This window comes from Gracilinanus agilis, chromosome 1, assembly GCF_016433145.1.
Source record: "Gracilinanus agilis isolate LMUSP501 chromosome 1, AgileGrace, whole genome shotgun sequence".
Taxonomy (NCBI): domain Eukaryota; kingdom Metazoa; phylum Chordata; class Mammalia; order Didelphimorphia; family Didelphidae; genus Gracilinanus; species Gracilinanus agilis.
In genome coordinates, this window is record NC_058130.1 from 596,071,310 (window position 1) to 596,093,202 (window position 21,893).

Below are 21,893 nucleotides of genomic sequence, written 5' to 3' on the forward strand. Positions count from 1 at the left end.
CCAACACCTTCTTCACTAGGTACCTGCCTCCTAAGGGTAGGGAAAGAAAGTTTTGCTGAAGAACACTCACAGGTGTCATTCCAAAGCTAATGAAATCCCAGAATGGATTGTTCAAAGCTTAGGCTATAGGCAGAGTTGTTTACAACAAAGGGAAATGTTAAAGCCAGCGTGTTCCTCGACAGATGGGAAAGACAGTTACATAAGTAGCTATTTGGAGACTAGAGGCAGTACAGTAAGCGGCTGAATCTGCCCAGGCCATATATACTATAAAATATTGCTCCTATTTACCTATATCTGAGCCTATGACAGGCTTAACCAAATTTGGCTCCAGAGAATCTGTGAGAAGCAATAGAACAGATGAATGGTTTCAAAAGGAAAAAAACACTTCATTAATGAGGTTGTTTTTTTCTCCTTAAAAACCAAATGTATATCAGAAGACCTTCTTAAATTACCGTCCAGATCAAACGACCACAACTCACTTTGGAGCAGAATTTTACAACTTTACAGTGCAAAAATAATTGGAAGCATGGGAAAAACAGAGACAAGAAAATAGTTTTTCTAGAAGCAGAGAATTGAATCAGAATTATAAGTTACTTTAGACATCATCTAGTTTGACCCCCATCATTTAATAGATGAGGTAACTGGGGCCCAGAGAAGTTTATTGACTTTCCCAAGTTCACACAGCTAGAATGTCATAGAAGTAGGTCTAAAAACCTTGTCTCTGGACTCAGTGTGTTCTTTCCAAATCCAACTCCTTTCCAGAAAAATGTTCTGTTCTTTTAATGTTCCAGATACTTTTCTAGAAAAATGGTAGAAATCAAACCCGAAGCGTCATATCTGCCCCCCACATCCTCCATTGCACTGCTCGTAACTATCAAAAAACATTCATTAAGCGATTAATTGTGCTAGAGGTTGTACGAAGAGAATTATCTAGATCTCTTACATGGCTTTTAGGAGCTTATAATCTAAAAGATAACCTGCATTGGGAGACTTAATTGGACAATAAAGCACCTGCTGTTGTTCGGTCATGTCCAAGTCTTCCTGATGCCAAGCTCAGTGCTCTAACCACTACACCATCTAGCTACCCTCTTTAAAGTAACTAGCACAAGGCTTAATGGGCATTTGTTTAGCAGTGATAGAAGAGAAATGTTATATCAGCATTTCTCTCCTCCCAAAGAAGTGGCAGCAAGTGAATGAACAGTGTGACATTTGCTTTGGATCAGAGAATGGAAGTTAGAAGGGACCTCTAAAGTCATTTAGTCTAAACCTCTCAATTTATAGACGAGAAAAACAGATGCAGAAAGGCAACCTCATAGGCAATCAGTAGCAAACACCCAGTGTTTTGGGGGCAGGTAGGGGAAACAGTGAACAAGGTCAGGCTTGAAGTTAGGAAGACCTTCCTGAATTCAAATCCAGCCTTAGACATATTGACTGTTTGACCCTGGGCAAGTCATTTCACTCTGTTTTCCTCAGTTCCTCATCTGTAAAATGAGCTAGAGAAAGAAATGGCAAACTATTCTAATATTTCTGCCAAGAAAACCCCAAATGGGGCCACAAAGTATCAGACGTGACTGAAATAAATGACTGAACAACAAGCGAAAATCCAGGAAAAAAGTCCAGATTCTCTTATTTCAGATCCAGAATTCTTTCCACTACACCATCTAATAGGAAGTATGTTTAAGGGTGAGTTGTTACAGAATATGTCTCAGGAGTTTTCATAACAAACTCGTAAAGCATTCATTCTTCCCTAAGATGGTATCTAAAAACTAGGAAATAATGAGTATTATTAAATTTGAGTTGAAAATGATTAGAGGCAAGTGAATATGCCCAAGGTTATGAGTCAATTTTGTAATACATAGTTCTATAAGTCAGAAACACTGGGATCAAGGTGCTAGGCTTTTCCCATGTGGGTTTGGACAGAATTTGTTCTTAATTTTCTTGGCTGTAATAATAGTAAAGGTCGTGCATTGAATAACGTATGACTCAGGAAGATCTGAGTTCAAACCAAGCCTCGGACACCTTCTAGCTATGTGACCCTGGGCAAATCACTCAGCCTCAGTTTCTTCATCTGTAAAAGTGGGGATAATAATAGCACACCTTTTACTGGGTTGCTATAAATATTAGAATGAGATAATATGTAAAATGCTTTACTAATCTTAAAGCACCATACAAATGAATGCTACTTATTATTAGCTTAAAAATCACATTGTGGAGGAACAATCTCCCCCCCACCAAAAAGAGAATAAGATGAAGCAATGAATGGCAGATATGAACATGGCTACCAGTATGTTTCTTTTTGGTTTGAGACAACCATTTTCACAATCTGACGGTGGCTGTTGTTTTTCAGTCATTTAACTCATGTTCAACTCCTTATGATCCCATTTGGGGTTTTCTTGGCAAAAAATATTGGAGTCATTTGCCATTTCCTTCTCTAGATCATTTTTATGGATGAGGAAACTGAGGCAGAGTGAGATGACTTGCCTAGGGTCATATAGCTAGTAAGTGTCTGAGACCAAATTTGAACTCAGGAATATGAGTCTTCCTGACTCCAACTGATCTCTAACTAAATAGAGCTTCATTCTTTGTGAATTATTTCAACAGGTAAGGCTGTCCTAAGGATTATTATTATTATTATTATTATTATTATTATTATTATTATTATAGTTCATTTTTTGCCAATTACATGTAATGACAATTTTTAAAATTCATTTTCAAAATATTTGAGCTCCAAATTCTGTCTCTTTCTCTCTTTTTCTTCCCGTTTCTGAGATGATAAGCAAGTTGATCAGTTATTCAAGTGTGATCATGCAAAACATATTTCCACATTGGTCATGCTGTGGAAGAAGACTCATATAGAACAAACAAAATAAAAAAAAATGAAATGAAAGTCAGTATGATTTGATCTATATTCAGTTTCCATCAGTTCTTTCTCTGGAGGTGGATAGCATTTTCCATCATAAGAGCTCCTCTCCTCTCCTTGGATCATTGCGCTGATGTGGATAGCTAAGTCATTTATAAGTGGATCATTGTACCATATTGCTGTTATTGTGTACAACGTTCTCCTCACTTCACTTCATATCAGTTCATGTAGGTCTTCCCAGGTTTTTTTTAAATCATCCTACTACCATTTCTTATAGCACAATAGCATTCCATCACAATTATGTAGCGCAACTTGTTCATTCAATTTCCAGTTTTTTGTCACCACAAAAAGAGCTCCTATATTTTTGTACCAAGAGGTTCCTTCCCTTCCCCTACCATCCCACCCCTCGCCTTTTTAAAAATCTCTTTGGGATATAGACCTAGTAGTGATATTGCTGGATCAAAGGGTATCCACAGTTTTATTGTCCTTTGGGCATAGTTCCAAATTGCTCCCTAAGGCTTATTATGAAACAAACAACATTTTGAAATAGTTTGTCTTCAGTGCTCTTAATCTTCCTTTTTCTGCTCTCCCTCCCTTTCCCCTTATATTTCAGGCATTCAATATCTACAAACTCTTTCTCTTACTCCCCATTAAACCCTGCCCTGAGGAAAGAAGGCTGGATTAGAGCAGGGATTTTTAAACAGGGGTCTATTAACTTTAAAAAATATGTGTATTTTGATAAATGTATTCCAGTAGAATTCATTTCCTTTCAAATCCTATGTATTTTATTTTATACATTTAAAAACATTATTCTGAGAAGAGGTCCATGGGCTTCTTCAGGCTTCGAAAGGGGTCAATGACACAAAAGCTTAACACGCCCTAGATGTGATGATCTCTTACTGTGTGTCTTCCAGCCTTAATGATTTTATGAGTTGATGGACTGATCTGATATCAGCAATTAACACTTTTGTATTAGTTTATCTATCCTCTCAAGTTTATCCTTCTCCCAAGGCTATTTGCATGTTAAGATTTTTCTAATTCTTTAACGAAAGGTTTTATCTGTTATTGAAGAAATTTCAAGCACCAGGGAGAAGGGAGAAGTAGTACTTTGACAGGTAAGGGAGTTCATTGAAGTCCTTGAAATCACATTCAACATATGCATGAAGCCAGCTCTTCTAACAGGAAATTATGAAGGCTGCAGTTTCTCAAACTTCCCATTTATAGTCACTTTCTCCTTCCTCCCCAAGTAAATTGACTGCGTTGAGTAGTCCCTTCTCTTTCACTATTGGGAATAGTGGTGAAAGGGAGAGATGAGTGATGACATGGACTTGAGATCAGGAACACTCATCTTCCTGAGTTGAAATCTGACCTCAGACACTAAGTAGCTGTGGCAACCTGGGCAAGTCACTTAATTCTGCTTGCTTCCATTTCTTCATCTTACAAAATGAACTGGAGAAGAAAATGGCAAATAGCTCCAGTATTTTTGCCAAGAAAACCCAAATGGGGTCATAAAGAGTCACACATAACTGAAAATTCCTGATCAATAACATATTGGTAAGAACATTAGATTCAGAGTTGAGAAACTAGGGTTTGAATCCTAGCTCTGATACTTTCTAACTACATGACCCTGGAAAGGTCCTTTAGTCTCTCTGAACATTAGTTACTTCATCTGTAAGATGAGGCTAATAATATTTGCTTTATTGATCCCATAGGAATGTTGTGAAGAAACTGTTTTGTAAACTTTAAAGCTTAAAAATCATTTCAAAGATAATTTGATTTTGAAAACAAAACATTGTTAGTCAGTTTTTTGGAGAAAGGCAAAGGATAAATTGGCCACCTTTACTCACATCATTGAAAAAACTGAGAAGATAAAAAAGAAAACCATTTTTTATTTCCTTCCTTTAAATTGTACCACTTTATTAAGATCCGGGGAGTGAACAAATTGATATTTTATGGGACTTTTAATTTTAAAAAGTGAACTAACAAACATTGATTTGAGCCTCAAAACAAGGGTCATATTTGGAGTTTGAACCCAACTTCTCCTGATTCTACTCTTCTATGTCATGTTGTTCTTCTCTACAAATACAGAATTCATTTATTAAATGGATAGAGAGCCAGAAAGACTTCTCTTTGTGAATTCAACTCTTGCCTTAGTCACTAGCCTTGAGACTCTGGACAAGTCACTTCAGGCTTTTTGCTTCAGTTTCTTCATCTGTAAAATGAGCTGGAGAAGGAAAGAGCAAATCACTCTAATATCTCTGCCACAGAAAACCCCAAATAGGTTCACAAAGAGTTGGACTGACTGAACAGCAACAGGTGCTTTATTATCTAATGAAGTTTCCTCAAGTAGGGTAACATTTAGATTATAAGCTCCAAGAGGTGATGCAGTAGCTCTATGTAATTTTCTCTGTACAAAGAGTCAGACATGACTGAAGTGACTGAATAACCACCATGATCTTATTAAAAAAACAAATGGGTTTCTACCAGTAAAGGTTATTTTTGCTCTTATTAAGGGGAAATTATAATTTTTCAGCAACACTTTTCTCAAGCTTATTCTTTTCCTTCTTTTGGATTTGATCTGACAATGTACAATTAAAAGTAGAAAACAAACATCCTCAGTCCAACTAAGAACTGTACAAAAGTGTATGGATCTCATTTAAGATCTTCTTGTATCCCTAGCACTTGATGGGAACATTCCTCAATTTATAGATTTCAGGTCTCAGATAAAGGCCTTCTTCTACCATCCAACCTTCTACCTCATCAACAAAAAAGGTGGTAAGAAAGCCTTTAGGCTAAGGAGGATATTTGTCTTCAGAGGACTTGGACCACTAGATGATCTCTGAAATGCCTTTTAATTCCAAACCTATGATGCAAAGTATTTCAAAAAGTAGAGATGAGAGTGATTTCAATAGGTAGAGAGAGGCTAAGAGGATGTGATATGATATGCATATAAAATATTGTAAGGAAAGGAATAAAATGTAAGAATGAAGAAGCAACTCAATCTAAAAAATACCACAGAGGAAGAATCAGCAGAGTTTGATGAATTGCATCTGAAAACTGAAGGAAGCAAGAGAACTCCAAGGTAACTTTGAAGTTATAAATCTAGAAAGTAGGAGGACAATAGTGCCACCCAAGATGATAGGGAAGCTATGGAATGGACAAAACCTGGGAAGCTAGAATTCAAGTTCTGTTTCTCTTTCCTATCTTCCAAGCATGATGGATGATTTCTGGGTAAGCAATGGCATATAGCAACCTAGTTACATTCTCAGTCTAGGGGATTATATTAATATAAGAAACTTTTCAGTGACACACTATGTCTTCTTTATCCTTTCTTGCTGAAGTATTCCTTACGGGTATTGAGAAATTCTTGACATAAGTGCCTGCTTTCTATCAATGTAGTGCTTTCTTGGCAATGCCATGGAGATCAGATGGATTCATAAATATCCCAGTAGCTCCTTCCTCAATCCTCTGTAAAATTTCCTTTGATTCTATGACTTGCAGGACCAAATTTTGACTGATAACCTAGCTCCTCCCATCATAAGGGATTATGGGAAAAGAAAGAAAAGGATTTTGGGTAAGTGAGGCATGCACAATAGGAGGAAAGAAGCTTTGAGGAGCAATAGTCATAGAAGGGGGAGAAAGGATAAAGCAATGAGGTCACTGGTGCTTCATTCAGGAGTCATGAGGTATACCTGAGAAGATCTTGTTTTGCTGAAATCCATCTTGAGGAGGGCTATATTAATGATGAAATGGAGTTAGGCTTCCCAGTTTCCACATAGTTGCTCTGGAAAATCCTGAATTCACCTGCATAATGATTAATAAATCCAATGAGAAATAATTGTATACAATATAAAATCCCTTGGAATCTATCTGCCAAGACAAGTCTGGGAACTACATGATCACAACTACAAAATAGTTTTCACATAAATAAAGTCAGATCTAGACAAATGGAAAAACATTAATTGCTTATGGGAAGACCAAGTCAATATAATAAAAATGATAATTCTTCCTAAATTAATTTACTTACTCAGGGCCATCCCAACCAAACTACCAAAGAATTGTCTCATAAAGCTAGGAATAATAAAAAATTCATCTGGAAGAACAAAGGAATTAATCATCAAGGAATTAATGAAAAAAATATGAAGGAAGGTGACTTAACTGTTCAGGCTGTGGTGGCAAAGAACTGGAAATGGAAAGGATGTCCATTAATTGGGGAATGACTGAACAAATTGTAATGGAATTCTACTGTACCATAAGAAATAACAAATGAGATGATCACAAAAAAACCTGTAAAGAATTAGATGCAAAGTGAAGTGAACAGAATCAGAACAATATACACCATAACAACAATAATGCATGATCAATTGTGAATGGCAACTATTATCAACAAGGCAAGGATCTAGGACAACTCCAAGAAATTCATGATAAAAAAAAAAAAAAGGATATCCATCTCCCTAAAAGGAACTGACAGAATCTGAAACTGATTGGTGAGGATTGTAGACAATCTCTGGTAAATCTCCAGTCTCAAGGACTCTAAAGTCCCCCAAACTCTGTGCTGATATACTGGGGAGGACCCTGAAGACTCAGCTGATCTGGATCTTCTGAATCTTAGTGATATGGGCAGAACTAACCGTCAAATCTAAAAGTTAGTACAGGAACCCAGGGAACCATAGTACAGGGACTATTCCACCAAAAACACATCAGGGTGAAGCCTTGCCTGGACCCAAAGCCTAAGAAATGAGTTAATCAAAGAAAACACCTCCCAGTATAAAAACATTGCAAATCTAGAGATGTCATTAAAAAAGAGAAACTCTTTAATAACTGCAAAAAGATACTCAAAGAAAAAAAACTTCCACAAAAGTATCTGAATACATAGAAGAAATGGAGCAAGAGATTAAAAATGGAATAAAAGCTCTGAAGGAAATAAATGGAAGGAAGATGAATACCTTGGAAGACAAAGTGATAAATCATTCCCTTTAAGTACTATTAGAACAATATTTAAAGACAAAAAAGAAAATGTAAGATATCTGATATAAAATTAAACTCGTAAATATTTTGAGGATACATAATCCAAGAATCATTAAACTCCCTATAAAAAGATCATTTAAAAGGTCTACACATCATATTTTAATAAACTATAAAACTACCTAGATCTATTAAAATTAGAGGATAAAAATAGAAAGAATCTACTAAAAGGAACTCCAAAAAAGAAAATTCCAATTAATGATGAGAAACATCATATTGAAGAAAAATACTAATTACCAAGGAACAATAGTCAGAATCACATAAGATTTGATACTTTATACTATTTTTTAAAAATCCTTTCTGATTTAGAATCAATACTAAATATCAGTTTCCAATGCAGAAGAGTGATAAAGGAGAGACAATTGGGGTTAAGTGACTTGCCCATGGTCACATGGTTAGGAAGTATCTGAAGTAAGATTTAAAACCTAAGTCCTCTCATTTTCCAGAGAAGATATTAGAATATAATATTCCAGAAAGCAAAAAGTAGGATTTTAAACCAATAATGACTTACCCTTCAATGCTTTATATAGCCCTAAAGGATAAAACAACAAAATCTTCACACAACAACAAAAACAGACTTTCAATAGAATAGGCCTTTCAAGCATTTCTAATGGAAAGACCAGATTTGAGTAGGAAATCTGAAATTCAAATGTGGAAAATCAGAGAAATGTAAAAAAGTAAATTTATTTGAGCAATCAGAAGTTATATGATGGTATAGTACTAACATTCTAATGATAAAGGAGACAGGAGAAACAAATATTGCTTCAAAGCTTTAATGTCTTCAAAAAGCATTAGTGAGTTGAAGAAGAAAAGCAAGTTCTTGGAGGGATTGGGGTTGGTTTGGTTCTCCATCTATAAGTTCAAAGAGGAGAAAAGAAGAGTAAAAGGAGAAAGAAAGATTAGTGTGGAAAGGAGGAAGATGGGGAGGGTAAGATGTGCTTTTTCTTATAAAAGAAGATAGTGTGGACATCAGATGAAACTCACCTAACTAAAATGGACAAACAAAGGTTAAAAACAAACAAAAGGTGACCTTGAAAAAGTGGTTTAGATAATATAGAGTCAATGGGAAGGTGAAATTCAGCAGTTCCCCAAAAGTATTTCGTATTATAAGGTTTTAAATATTGGCTTTTTGAAAAAGTTTAATGGAAGTTATAGGTTGTCATTTCATATCTTAGTCAATGAAGCTTGTGAATCTTTTGTATTTTAAGCATTTTTTTGTATATAGGAAATAAATACTTGTCCTATTCCTAAAAAAATAAAAGAAAAAGAAAAAGAAAAAAAGAATTTGCTGTTGGTTTTCAAAGTTTGTTTTGAAATATTTGTCAACCAAATACCCATCTCCAGATCACTATTTACTAACCTATACTCTGGGAAAGAAGTAAGATAAAAATAAGGCTGAATTCTAAGACCCACACTCAAGATTTTGTAGGCACAATGTGTATTCATGGCCATGTATGAGAAATCACCACAGTTCCTTGAGTGAAAAAGGTCATTCCCCTGAAGCCACCCCAAGGAAATCCAAGAAAGAGGCTCAGCAGACCGCCCATACCCTTGGCAGAAGCAAAGAGAGTTCGAGAATGTGAATTTACTCTTTTTAACAGGCTTACTGAGTAAGGCACTCTTTCTGATACAAAGACCAATCCTCTAAGAAACAGAACCTGTTTCCCCAAGCCCTCACCCTGGGGTTGCTGCATCAAAAAATATTTTTCAGTGCTGAACTGGACTATGGAACTAGGCAAGGAGGTTTCAATTCAGCCTTTAGCACATTGTATAGAGGGTGTTCTATCCCAGGTATATTTGCCATTACATTAAAAAAAAGTTCATTCTAGTCATTTGAATATAAATTGGTTCTCTTTCCTAAATGAATTACCTTGAATCCTAGCTTAATTACAAAGCAGTCTCCATCAGTACCAATTTTCTTTGGTTATCTTTAAATTTTGGTGACTATTTCCAAACAAATATATTTCAGTACAACAAAAGTTTTTAAAGATTTGGAAGGAGTAATATCATTTGGAGGCAGGATGAGAATTTAAAATTAAACAAAAATATGTAAGTGCTAAAAACATTTCGTGTCATGAAAAGATATTTAATTGTATTGTATTTTAAGGAAACAGACACTTTTAAAAATCTAGAGTTTGTTATTTAAATAATGGAGCATTGTAATTTTGACCTGGTCTTTGGCAGAAATTTTCTGTTTAGTTCATTGTTATTGATCTCAAAATTGGGAGCTTGCCCTTAATGAAGTTCCACTAGGCTGAATATTGAATTTTCAGTGGAATATTGTAATCCATTCAATATCACAATCATATTTGAGTTGATTTACTTATGGGAAGGACTGCTTGTTCCCAAAGATTTAGATATTGAATGACTCAGTCTGATCCTACTGGTTTGATATTCTGACCTTTTAGTTTCTGCTATGATATGGAAAATATTAAAGGAATAAAAGTCATTTTGAGGAAAAAAAATGGACTTTAGGATTTAGAGTTGGAAGTTGTTCTACAGTGGATCTAGCTCAGCCCTTTCATTTTACATTTGAGAAAACTGAAGCCCAGGTTAAGTAAGTTCTCCAGGGTAACTCCAGTCAAGGCAAGCTTCAAACCCTGGTTTTCTGATTTCAAATGAAGGGGTCTTTCTCCCTACAGAGAACTGTATCTACTTAGCTTCATGTCCATCAAATCTTGCTCTTGCCTCTATTTTTCTCTTTATATTCTGATTGTTTAATTTGCTCCCTTCTTGTTTCAAAGCCATTCTTTGGTCAGGGAAGGATGAAAATGGAAACCAAATCAAAAAGCAAATAAATAAATAAATGAATAAATAAATAAGTAAATAAATAAGTGCTGTCTACTTTTAGAGTCAGAAGACTGAACTGGCCATACAGCTCTACCATTAGATTTCCATGACAAAAGGTCTGGCCCATCACACTTGGCCAAGACCCTTTCTGTTTTGAATTCTATTTCTTTGGTGGGACACTATTACAGTTAAGCAGATGAGCTTTCTCCTGTGATTTTTGAGTATACTTTTCTAGCCTGGGTTACTCTGATAAAGATGCTCTTAACTTGGCGTCCATAAACTTGTTTTTGTTTTATTTTTTAAATTTGGATAATGATTTCGAGAAAATTTTTCTTCATAATTTTTTACACCTTATTTTGAGCTAAAACATCATTCTTAGAAACAGTACATAGGTTTCACCAGTCTGCCAAAGGGCTTTATGACAGAAAAAAATGTTAAAGACCAGTAGGATAGGGCCCTTGACAGCAACATTCACTAGGAGTAAGCGCATTTCCATTCATACATTGGTTCTTAGCCTGCAAAGTCTAACCAGGTTGTCACTGACACAGTTACCTCCATTTTACTTTAAAATTATCTTGACAAATGAGGTTTTTTCTTTTTCTGAATTCTTCAGCTCCTTTTTCAGATGTCTCCTTCACCATGTGCTATGTTGACTCCTTGATTATTTAAAAGAGTCTGTCCTTCTTTTTTTTCAGATTTGGTGTATCTGTGTTCCTTAGCCTCATAAATAGCTCTAAGTGCTTTGCTTTTAAATATCACACTACATCACTACCTGGAGAGTTATTACTGTAAAAGAATAATTGTGACTTCCGAGCACTCTTTGGCTGGAAAAAGAACAAAGAATTTCCACTTAGTGCTCTTATAATGCAAACACAGAAACCTGTCCCTTCTACAGCTGTGTAATGTCATATATGGAAGTTCACCATTTATCTTTGAAGGTAAATAAAGCAGAGACCCAGATCTCTACTGTTAGAAGGAAATGACATCCAGGCCCACAATGACAGGGATTTAGTAGCATTTTAAGTTGCAAGAGAAAGCAAATTGTTAAAATGACTCTATGGATAGATTTTTGTCTCACAGTGGTAAAAGCAGCATTTTCTTATCTTGGAAATCCTTCTTCCTTTAAACAAGAGGTTCTTGACTTTTCTTTGTGTTATATAGACTCCTTAGACAGTTTGGTGAAGCCTATGGCTCCCTTCTCAGAATAATATTTTTAAATGTATACAATCAAATACATAGGGTTACAAAGTAATTTATATTGAATATTTTTAACAAATTATTTTAAATCATGATTTTTAAAATATTGTAAAGAACAATAAAGTTTGCAGAAGCCAGGTTAAGAACCCTTGCGTTAAACAACAACTAGTGCTTTCTTCCTTATTTGTACTTAGAAAATGACTACCTGGCCACTGGATGCCCACTATTCATTTGATCTCCATTCTCATCCTTCCCTGACCAAAGAATGGCTTTGGGATGAGAAGGGAGCAAATTAAACAACCATTGAAACTCCATGGTTGATTTTTTTGAGGACTGCTCTTCTCGGCCACTTAGTGGGACAAACAGCCAGCCTTGCTGTTAGAAGGGATCTCTGAGAAGGGCCAACCCCACATGAAATGAATTTAACAACAGCAATTTGTCATTTCGCCCTTCCTTTGCGAGGAGAAAAAAATGCTAGTGATTTCTTTTGACTTAAACTGGGCATTGGAAAAGCTGCTTTTATTAATGAATCATATTGAGCCATGGTGAAAGGCTCCCTGACTCTGTTTAAATAACAGGCTATGATTCCTCTCCCCCCAAACTTCCCCCCCCCCCAATTTGGCTCCACTGCTATTAATTGAGGAGTTTCTTTGTTTCTTTCCTAATGAAGCTAACAGAACACATCTGTCAGGTGCTCGTATTCTTTGCCTGTCTATAGTATGTAATAGACCAGCTGGAGGCTATAATGCTACACAATACCCCTGGCCGTTACAGCAACTATTTATGCCTGGGCTTTTCCTCCGATAGGGATTTGAAAAAAAAAAGTCTGAAATTTGGGCCTAATTGCTATTTACACAGCGATAGACACCTGTTCTAGCTGAGACACTGGCTCATGAATCCCACACCTGAGACCTTAGGGAGAGTAGAGGGGAAATTTCAAGCAGCTGCCAGTCCATTTTAGACATAGAGCGCTTTAGCATGCAGTGTTTTGTATGTTTATATGTCTATGTGTATGTATCTGCTTTAAAATAAGCTATGTTTTAGTCTGCATACCCATAATCAGAAGGTCTGTATTTAAAGGCCATATACTGTTATTTCCAAGTTAATTGCTGATCTGGAGGCTGGGCATGGATCAATGTAGAGAAACTACAATAAATAATTTTAAAAATGACATTCAGGAACTGAATTAATATCGCCAAAAGCCATCTATCCTTTTAAAAAAGTCCCCACTATGCTTTATGTGGGGTGGAGGAAGAAACTAATTCTATAAACCAATTGGAGAAAATATTTTTAATCAGATACAGCTTTTATTAGGGTGTTCCAAGTTTATTTTTGCTATTTGCTTTTGTCAGATAGTTATGAATTTTCCCTTGTATCAGAGCTAAACTTGCTTGCTTAGATCTAGCTTGATTAGAGATAATACATATCTCTATTTGAGAGGAAGTAAATTATTCCTCCCCTCACCCCTCCCAGCAGTTTCACTTCAGGATCATAGCATCTGTTTCCCCTACAAATACTCAAAAATCACAACCCATGTTCTTTAGCCTTGACAGTAGATTCTTATTAATAGAATAAAATACATCAATAGTGGTTCCATGTAAAACTGAACATGCCTCTAACATACTTTCCCAAGGCAATTAGGAATGATATTAATGAAAATACAATAACATGAACAACTCCCCATACAGGGCCTACATTGACCAAAGAGACATATTGGAAGCAGGAAGTTTCTCTCTCTCTAATAGAAGACAAGGATTGGGGAAGGTTCACAGAGACCTAATTGCACTCAGTAGTTAGGGTAAAGGACAGAAACAAAAGAGGGTTCTTTGTTATTTTATAAAAAACCTAATGAAAAGTTGTCACCTTCTTGTATTGTCTAGTAGGCATGAGAGGGGGTAGGTGTGCATGTAGGTTATTTTCCCCCCATTTTAGATCTTTCTTTCAATCAGTAGGTCTGTGAACTTTGTGGAAAACCCATCAGATTTGCTAAAAACAGCCTTGACTGAATTTACTTATAGACTTGTGAAAATCCAGCCAGCCTGAGTAGATGTGAATAAAGCTATTATCTGAGGCAATCAGCATCCTCATGTATCATTTAAAATAATCTAGAGGAAAATTAATTTCATATTTCACAAAAAGATGCAGGACATGCTATAAAGTGAAGAGTAACCAGATTTAAACATAAAGTACAAAAGGAAAGGTGGATGAGTGAAAAGACAAATAAGGGTAAAGAAAAAATACATTAACTATGTAATAATATGTCTGAATATATATGCATGGAATATATTACATACATAGACTTGCTAAGAACTTTTCCTTGTACTCATATTAGAAGTCAGCGATCACTAGGAAAGTTAAATCCACAAGATGTAACAGGCAGTGATGGAAGAGATGGCTACTACTCACATACAAATGAATTTTTTGCCTCTGGGCATACACAGTTGGGTAGAGAGCTGATGCAAAGGCAGAATTCATTTCCCAGGAGAAAGGAAAGAAGTGCATAGGGAACTCAGGGTCACACCAGAACAGGTGATAATGAAATTAGAGTTAATGAAGGCTGGGAAGGAACCAAGGCCAGATGGGCTGCCTCCCAGAAATTTGAAGGGGTTGGTGGCACAGCTATCTGATCTATATTAAAGAGTGCTGGGAAAAAAAAATAATAAACCGATGACCCAGTGTTGGACAAATTGATTGCTTCAGCCACATACAAGTTCTGGAAAAGAAAAATTTTATCCTCATCTCTTAAGAATGCATATAGCCCCTAGGCCCTTTTATTTCTCTAGTGACTACTTTTTCTCCCACTGGAAAGATATTTTGGTGTAGTGAAAGTAATATTGAATTTGAAGTCAGAAGACCTGTGGAAAGAACTCTCTGGGTTCTAAGAATTTGCATAAAAATCCTTCCTCTGAGGCTAAGTACTTGTATGATACTGGACATGTCACAACCTCCTATGGCCTCAGGTTTCTGATCTCTAAAATGGGAAGAGGTGGATTAGGCATGTCATTTCCAGATTAGGATTTATGTAAACACGGGTTTGTGTCCTAGCTCAGCTCAGTTTTATCATCTGTAAAATGTGTATAATAAAAATTCCACTATATATCTCATAGCATTATTGTGAAGAAAATGCTTTAATAAACGATAAAATATTCTACAGATTTGACCATTAGTATTTCACCATCATTGAAAGCTCTTGTGTTATTGGTCTATATAAAATACATTTAATGCTCATGAATTTAAAGGCCCTACCCTTCTAGAGTCCCAGTGATATAACAGAAAAAGGGAAAGGAACATATTATACATTCTTGTTAGTATTTGAAGAATACTGTATCTCAAGTTCACTATCAGCTGATAAGAAGTATTAAAAGATAAGGATTCTGGTCTGAGAAACTAACAATCTAACTGATACAAAGATAATACAGAAGGCAATTTTTCAAATTCAAGGAGTGCAGTTATCATGAAGAGATCAGCTGACAAGGGTTTTGTGAGACAAATGGAACAAGAGAGAGGGGGGAAAACCAACAAATTACTTTGGTTGAGCTTTTTCTCCCCAAATACCCTCTTTCTCACAGTAACTTACAACCTATAACAAATTTTATTAAGTGAACAATTTGCACTCTCTATGAGTTTTGCTTTCATTAATCCTACCTCCTCCATCACACCCCCCCCCATACTCACACTTTCCAAATACATATGTGATTCTTGTATAGTCATGAGATCATTGGAGTTAGAACAGGAAAGAAATTTAGACATTAATCTATCAACCACTTTTTGAAAAATGTGACACAGTACTAGAAATGAAAAGTGACTTATTTAATCTTATACAGTGAAAAGAAATGAGTTTGCTTGCCTTCAGAAAAGGCGCTATGATTCTTGGTTTCCTGAAGTCTTTGGAATATATCTCTAAAATTTAAGTACTAATAGTAAAGATGAAAAATTATTTAAAAAAAGTGTAAATATGAAAATTGTGAAAAATCTTACCTTACATTTAGTAACATGTAGTGTGGTTGTATTTGACAGTCTATATGGATGGTTCCCTATAATTCTAAGCTCTTCCATCCAATTTTTTACTTCAGACTCTCTCTATAGTATCAAAATTAGCCCACCAGAGTTTTGAAAATGAAAAATTGATATAAATTAAAGACCTCACTCTGGTCCCTGCAGAAAAGATGGATAATTAGGAAATAACAAATTCTCCCATTCTCATGTAAACTTCCAGAGAGTTTCCATAGGATCACCTGGCTTCCATTTATGATAAATGATTGTTCTGTCCTTCTCTAGGCTCCCCTCAGCTATCTGTACTATTGGAGGGGAGTAGGGTGATAGACTAGCCTGATAATTAACTTCCATTGTAGGCCACTAGCCATTTGTGACTCAATTTATACAGAATCAATTTCTGGTTCCCTCTAGCCCCAAACAATTGAAGAAAACCACTAGAGATCCATTAGGGATCCTGTCCTATAATGGGACAGTTGTCTGTCAGGCCTACCTTGTGCTCATAGTAACTATGCCTATTAAAGGCAAAGGCTCATACAATTCACAACACCAGAAATGAGAAGCTGGACTACCAGAAAGCAAAGGAGGAGAATTCCTTAGAGGACTAAATCTTGTAATAACTTGCTGTGAGCCAATGTTAAGGGAAGGAGTGACGCTATTGCTAATTAACAATGTAGAGAGTTCCCTTACTGGTTCAGATGGGCTGGTGATTGCTTGTTCCAGGATCAGAGCTAGGGGAGAGAATTTGCTGGTTTATCTATATGTTTCTAATAGGTGTTAGAATGTTCACAGGTCAACTACGTCAGCACCATGGTCAGCAATTCTCTCTATACTCTGGTTGCTGATACTAGAAGGACAAATGTAGTAGTAGGTTGACTTACTGACATCAGTGATAAAGGATCACAGAAATGGTTAATAGACTTCTTGAGGCCTCTTCTATCTTCTCAGTCCATCTCCTTTTCTGGTCACAAGAGCTATTGTTAACCTTTGCTTCTAAATAAGATAATTGGCATATCTGTGGGTATGACAAATCATGGGTATAAAAATGCCATCTATATTCTACTGAGTATCCTTTATCCATATGAAAAAGCTCCAGGAAATTAGCAATCACTCCTAATTATTAAGTATCTTGGTTATAATAACACAGCTTATAGATACTATACTATAAATATGCATGTATACATACATATATATATACACACACAATATATTTAAGGTTTATAAAGCCCTTTCCTCATAATCTTTCTATGACATGAGACAAAAGAGGAGAGAGAGTCCAGATTTTATGATTTCGGTTTTATAGACAGTGAAACTGAATTCCATAGTGCTTTAATGTGCCTAGGTCACTCAGCGACTAAGTGTGAAATCTGGGACTCAGGTTTAGTCAAGTTTCCTGACTCCAATTTTTTTCCATTGTACCCCTTTCCATTGATTTTAGAATATCAATACATTGTTCTTCTTATATTTCTATTGCCTTTTACCTCAAAAATTGGGTGCCCCCCCAAAAGGTAAGTAGAAACTTTAAGAGGGAGATATGCTGGGATTGTGTATATAGTATTTGATTTCCAATAACAATGATACTTCACATTTGTTCATGTCTCTAGAGACCCCTAGATTTCAAAGCACTTTTAAGCATTATTTGACAGTGTTATTGCAATTATGTAGGAAATTGAAGAAAGTAAATAGGTATAAGTATTTTTCTCAGAGAACAACAATGGCAGAATTCCTAATAAATCTTTTATTCCCTGATTTCTTATTGTTTATTAGTTTCCCCATAACCTCTCTTTTGCTGCTTTTCCCCAGAAATATTTTGGTGGTTATGCATATGCATGGAATCTACCTTGTCTCTCTTCCCACATTTCCTGCCTTATCTTTTCCCAAGTAGTCTGGAGTCTCATCTATTTAGGTCCTGAATTTCCTAATTGCCTACATCATACGACCTAGAGATGAGACCTATGACCAACAAGTAATAATGAAAACCAAGAATTCTTCCAGGGTGCCTAGAATTTCTTCCACATAAAATATGCACTCAGTGGAGGTCAGTGGTTTGGCTTGGGGATAGCTAACTCTCTTATTGTCCTGTACCTCCTCTCCTTTGCTACCATTAGAATTTTACTATTTTTATGCAAAAATATTTTCCTCAATAAACCATTTGCCACTATTTCCATGAAAATCCAAATGAATAATTTTAAATGGTAATATCCCTCCCCTACCTTCTGTACTTGGCAAACCACAATTGTTCATTGTGCCTTCTTATGTTCAAATTACACAGATACCAAATGAAACTAAATGACTCCTAATGTTTACCTGATCTTTCTGACACACATTTGACATTCCACTGTAAATTATTGATACTTAAGAATGTCCTTTGTCTTTTCATTTTTCAAGCAAGTATTTGATGAACTTATGTTTTCCCTAAAAACCTGACCCCTATAAAAACTGCTGAAAGCTGATTTTGTAGATTAACTTTCTTATGCAAATGGATCAAATGCTTTCTTGGAATCTGGTTAAATTAGGTCCAAAGTGCCTTCCTTGACGATACTTGGAGTTACTTGGGGAAAAAGCTATCTGATTCATAAGGTATAACGTTATTTTATAAATTCATAGTGGCTTTTTAGGATTAGACAGACTCTATTGTTCTCCATTTGCTTCCATATCCCAAATAAGATCTATGTTTCTTATTTCTCTCAGTACAAAAATCAAGCTTGTGGGGATAAAGATGAATTTGTTTCACCTCTACCATTTTAGTGCTTTTCTCTGAGCTCTCACATCATCTGTTGTTTTTCTTTTTTAATAACATCAGTAACCCTAATTTTCATCTCCATTCTCTTTACATGACTTATTCAAGAAAACCTTAACGATTAAGCTACCATTTTGAACTTAATTTTATTTCCAGTTATGCAAACAACCAAATCTCTGATGTGTGCTTTTCTGGTCTACTGTCTATAAATAGGAGAAATAATTTTAAACGGCCAAAAGACAAAGCCTCATATTGGGAAAAAATGAATACGTTTGTATAAAGTGTAACAAAGTAGTAACAAAATTGACTTATTCGTGTTTCTATCTGCACTTCCCTCCTCAAGCAATTAAAAACTATTTTTAAAAATATTATCAGTAAGAGATCTTTGAGGATATCATAAAGAAAGATGGAGTTGAAAGTCTAACACAGTGGCTAAAGGAACACTACTACTGGAACTCAAATGAGTTCAAGGTTCCCTCACTTTTTCAAGTTCTGTACCAAGTCTTGTGGTTGTGTGCTGGGTTCATTACTGTGGAAACTTGACTCTTTTATAAAGGAAAATATACTCTCTAATTCTCACATTATTTGGCCTCTCATCTCCACTGCAGTTACTATGGGGATAATTTTACTTTTAGTTTAGTCCAGGGTTTCCCAGAAAGGGGAAAAGTAAAAGACGTACTCAATGTATTATGTGAATTGGAAATAGGACAAGTTTTTTATTCTTATTTTATTCCTGTACCAAAAAAGACAATAAATTTAAGAGAAACAAAGTGTGTATTAACAAAATGATTTAAACAGAATTTAGTATCTTAACTTATTACTATATTACATTTAATTAGGAGGCTAATATTTTGAATTTAATCAGAACATACAGCACTGCTATTCACTTCAACATTCACTTTGGTGCTGGGAATTGCCCAACCAAGCTTGATCCTTTCCACATGTTTTCCTGTCGTTAGTCCATTCTTGTTGCTGTCTATGTAATTGTAACTGCACTTATTCCTGTGGGTGTACCTCACTGCCTTCCCAGAACCACATGATCTTCTGAAATCCACAAGCTTTCCAGGACTTATCCATCTTAATATTCCAATGTCATGTTCTTGTGGAAGGAAACACAAAAATAGATGAGACAAGTCTACTTGTCCTAGATAGGCTGAATGTAGCTGGTTTAAAGAAAAGAAAGCCACCATCTTCTACTCTTCTTGTTTCTTCAGAAATAGCTCAAGATTGCTCATTTATTAAAGCTAGAAAGGAAGATGAGATGCTGAAGTCTAGACCCCTTTAGTTTATCTATGGAAGTTCCATGATCAGTAGTCAGTCATAGAGACTCAACATATATGAACAATGAGTCATATAGTCTCACACTAAGCTTCCATTTTGTGGTCAGTAAGAATGTTGAATAAATGTGATCTAAAAGAGAGGAGGAAGAACACTCAAAAGCCACCATCTAATTAGGAAAGAAACTTAACATATATACCCACACCCACACATTAATAAGTACATATAATTACATGCATGTAAGTGTATATCACATGGCATATATAGTTATGCATTTATATTGCTAGAAGAACTGGTCACTTGACTCTGTGTAGCCATTGGTGCCTTAATAGAACTAAAGTTCTTTATAATTTGGAATCCATTTCTTGGCTTTTCTCCCCCATTAGGTTAAATAAGGTGAAAAACTCAGTCAACTACATTTACTAATTACCTGCTATATGACACACACAGTGTTAAGTTCTGGGGATATAAAGAAAGACCAAAAAACAGTCCTTATTCTCTGAGAGCTCAGAGTCCAATGAGAGAGTCAACATATAAATAATTACTTAAAACAAGATATATAGGGGCATCTAGGCAGCTCAGTGGAGAGAGATCCTGGAGACAGGAGGTCCTGGGTTCAATTTTGGCTACAGACAATTCTTAGCTGTGTGACCGTGGGCAAGTCACTTAATCCTAATTGTCAAGTACTTACTGCTCTTCTGCCTTGGAACAAATATCAAGTATAAGATAGAAGGTAAAGGTTTAAAAAATAAATGATGTACACATATATACATATTATGCTCAAAAATATATATATTAAACTGGACATAATTAACAGAAAGATAGCTCTAATATTAAGGAGAACTAGGAAGAAGATGAGACTTTACCTGAAAAATGCCTAGAAATGGAGATGAGGATGGAGAGGAGATGTAATATTCAGTGTGAGAATAAACAAAACTCCTGAAAATTAATAAAAATTTAATAAATTGAGAAAGAATATTGGTGGCTAACACATAGGTGGGGTAAAATGAGTATGATAACCATAGGCCATTCTCCTTTTTATTCTTTGTAGCTCCCTTTTCACCTCCCCAAACCTAGTTTTCCAATCTCTTGAGAAGGGTGGGTGTTGGGGAGGGTATAGCAAAGGAAAAGGATATAAAACAAAAACAAATCAAACACAAATTATAAGAAAGTCAACAACCCAAAGATAGAAGCTATTCAGAGATATTGTCAATAAATGTTTGACAATAATTGTGATATCATATACATCAAAGCTATTACCAGCAAGTTAGAAAGATATTAAGATTCACTTGCAGAAACTTGTCCAGTTGCTAAGGTATTTACTAAATGAAAATTAGCAAGTGAGCCATTCTTAAGGAAAAATACTATATCAAGAAGTACTAATTGACTATGATATTCATTGTAAAAAATGATATTTTTGAATTTAAAATAGTTGAATCAAAGAAATATTGTTACTGGGTTTTTTTAACTCAGTAAACTTTTAAAATTTCCATTTTAAGCAACTGCTACAAATTCAGTATTTTTATTAAATTGGTTAATTTTGAAGTCAAGGAAAGTATTTTAAAGTTAATTTTAACTAAAATTAATTTAATTTAATTAAAGTTAATTTTATTGATCAATTAATTAAGTTAAAGCTAATTAGTTAAAATTAATTTAATTTAATTAAAGTTAATGTTTTCAAAGGCCCGTATCAAAATTTTCATGTAAATTGGCCTTATTATGTGACAGTAAATTAGCAGGGTCAGGCTTTGGTTTTGATCTTTGACTTTTTATTTTTATTTTTTTTTGCATAAAGATAGGAACTGGACCTCTGATTTCAACAGTACAGAGAATTCTTCCATAAGGAAATTCACTATACAAAAGCAAGTCAACCTCTTTGAATTTACAAATCTCAAAAGAGCTGTCCAAGGTACTGAGGGATTGTGACTTGGTTATGGTCATACAGCCAGTATGAATCAGAGCTAGGACTTAAAACCGTTAAAAATACATACATGCAAAATACATACATAC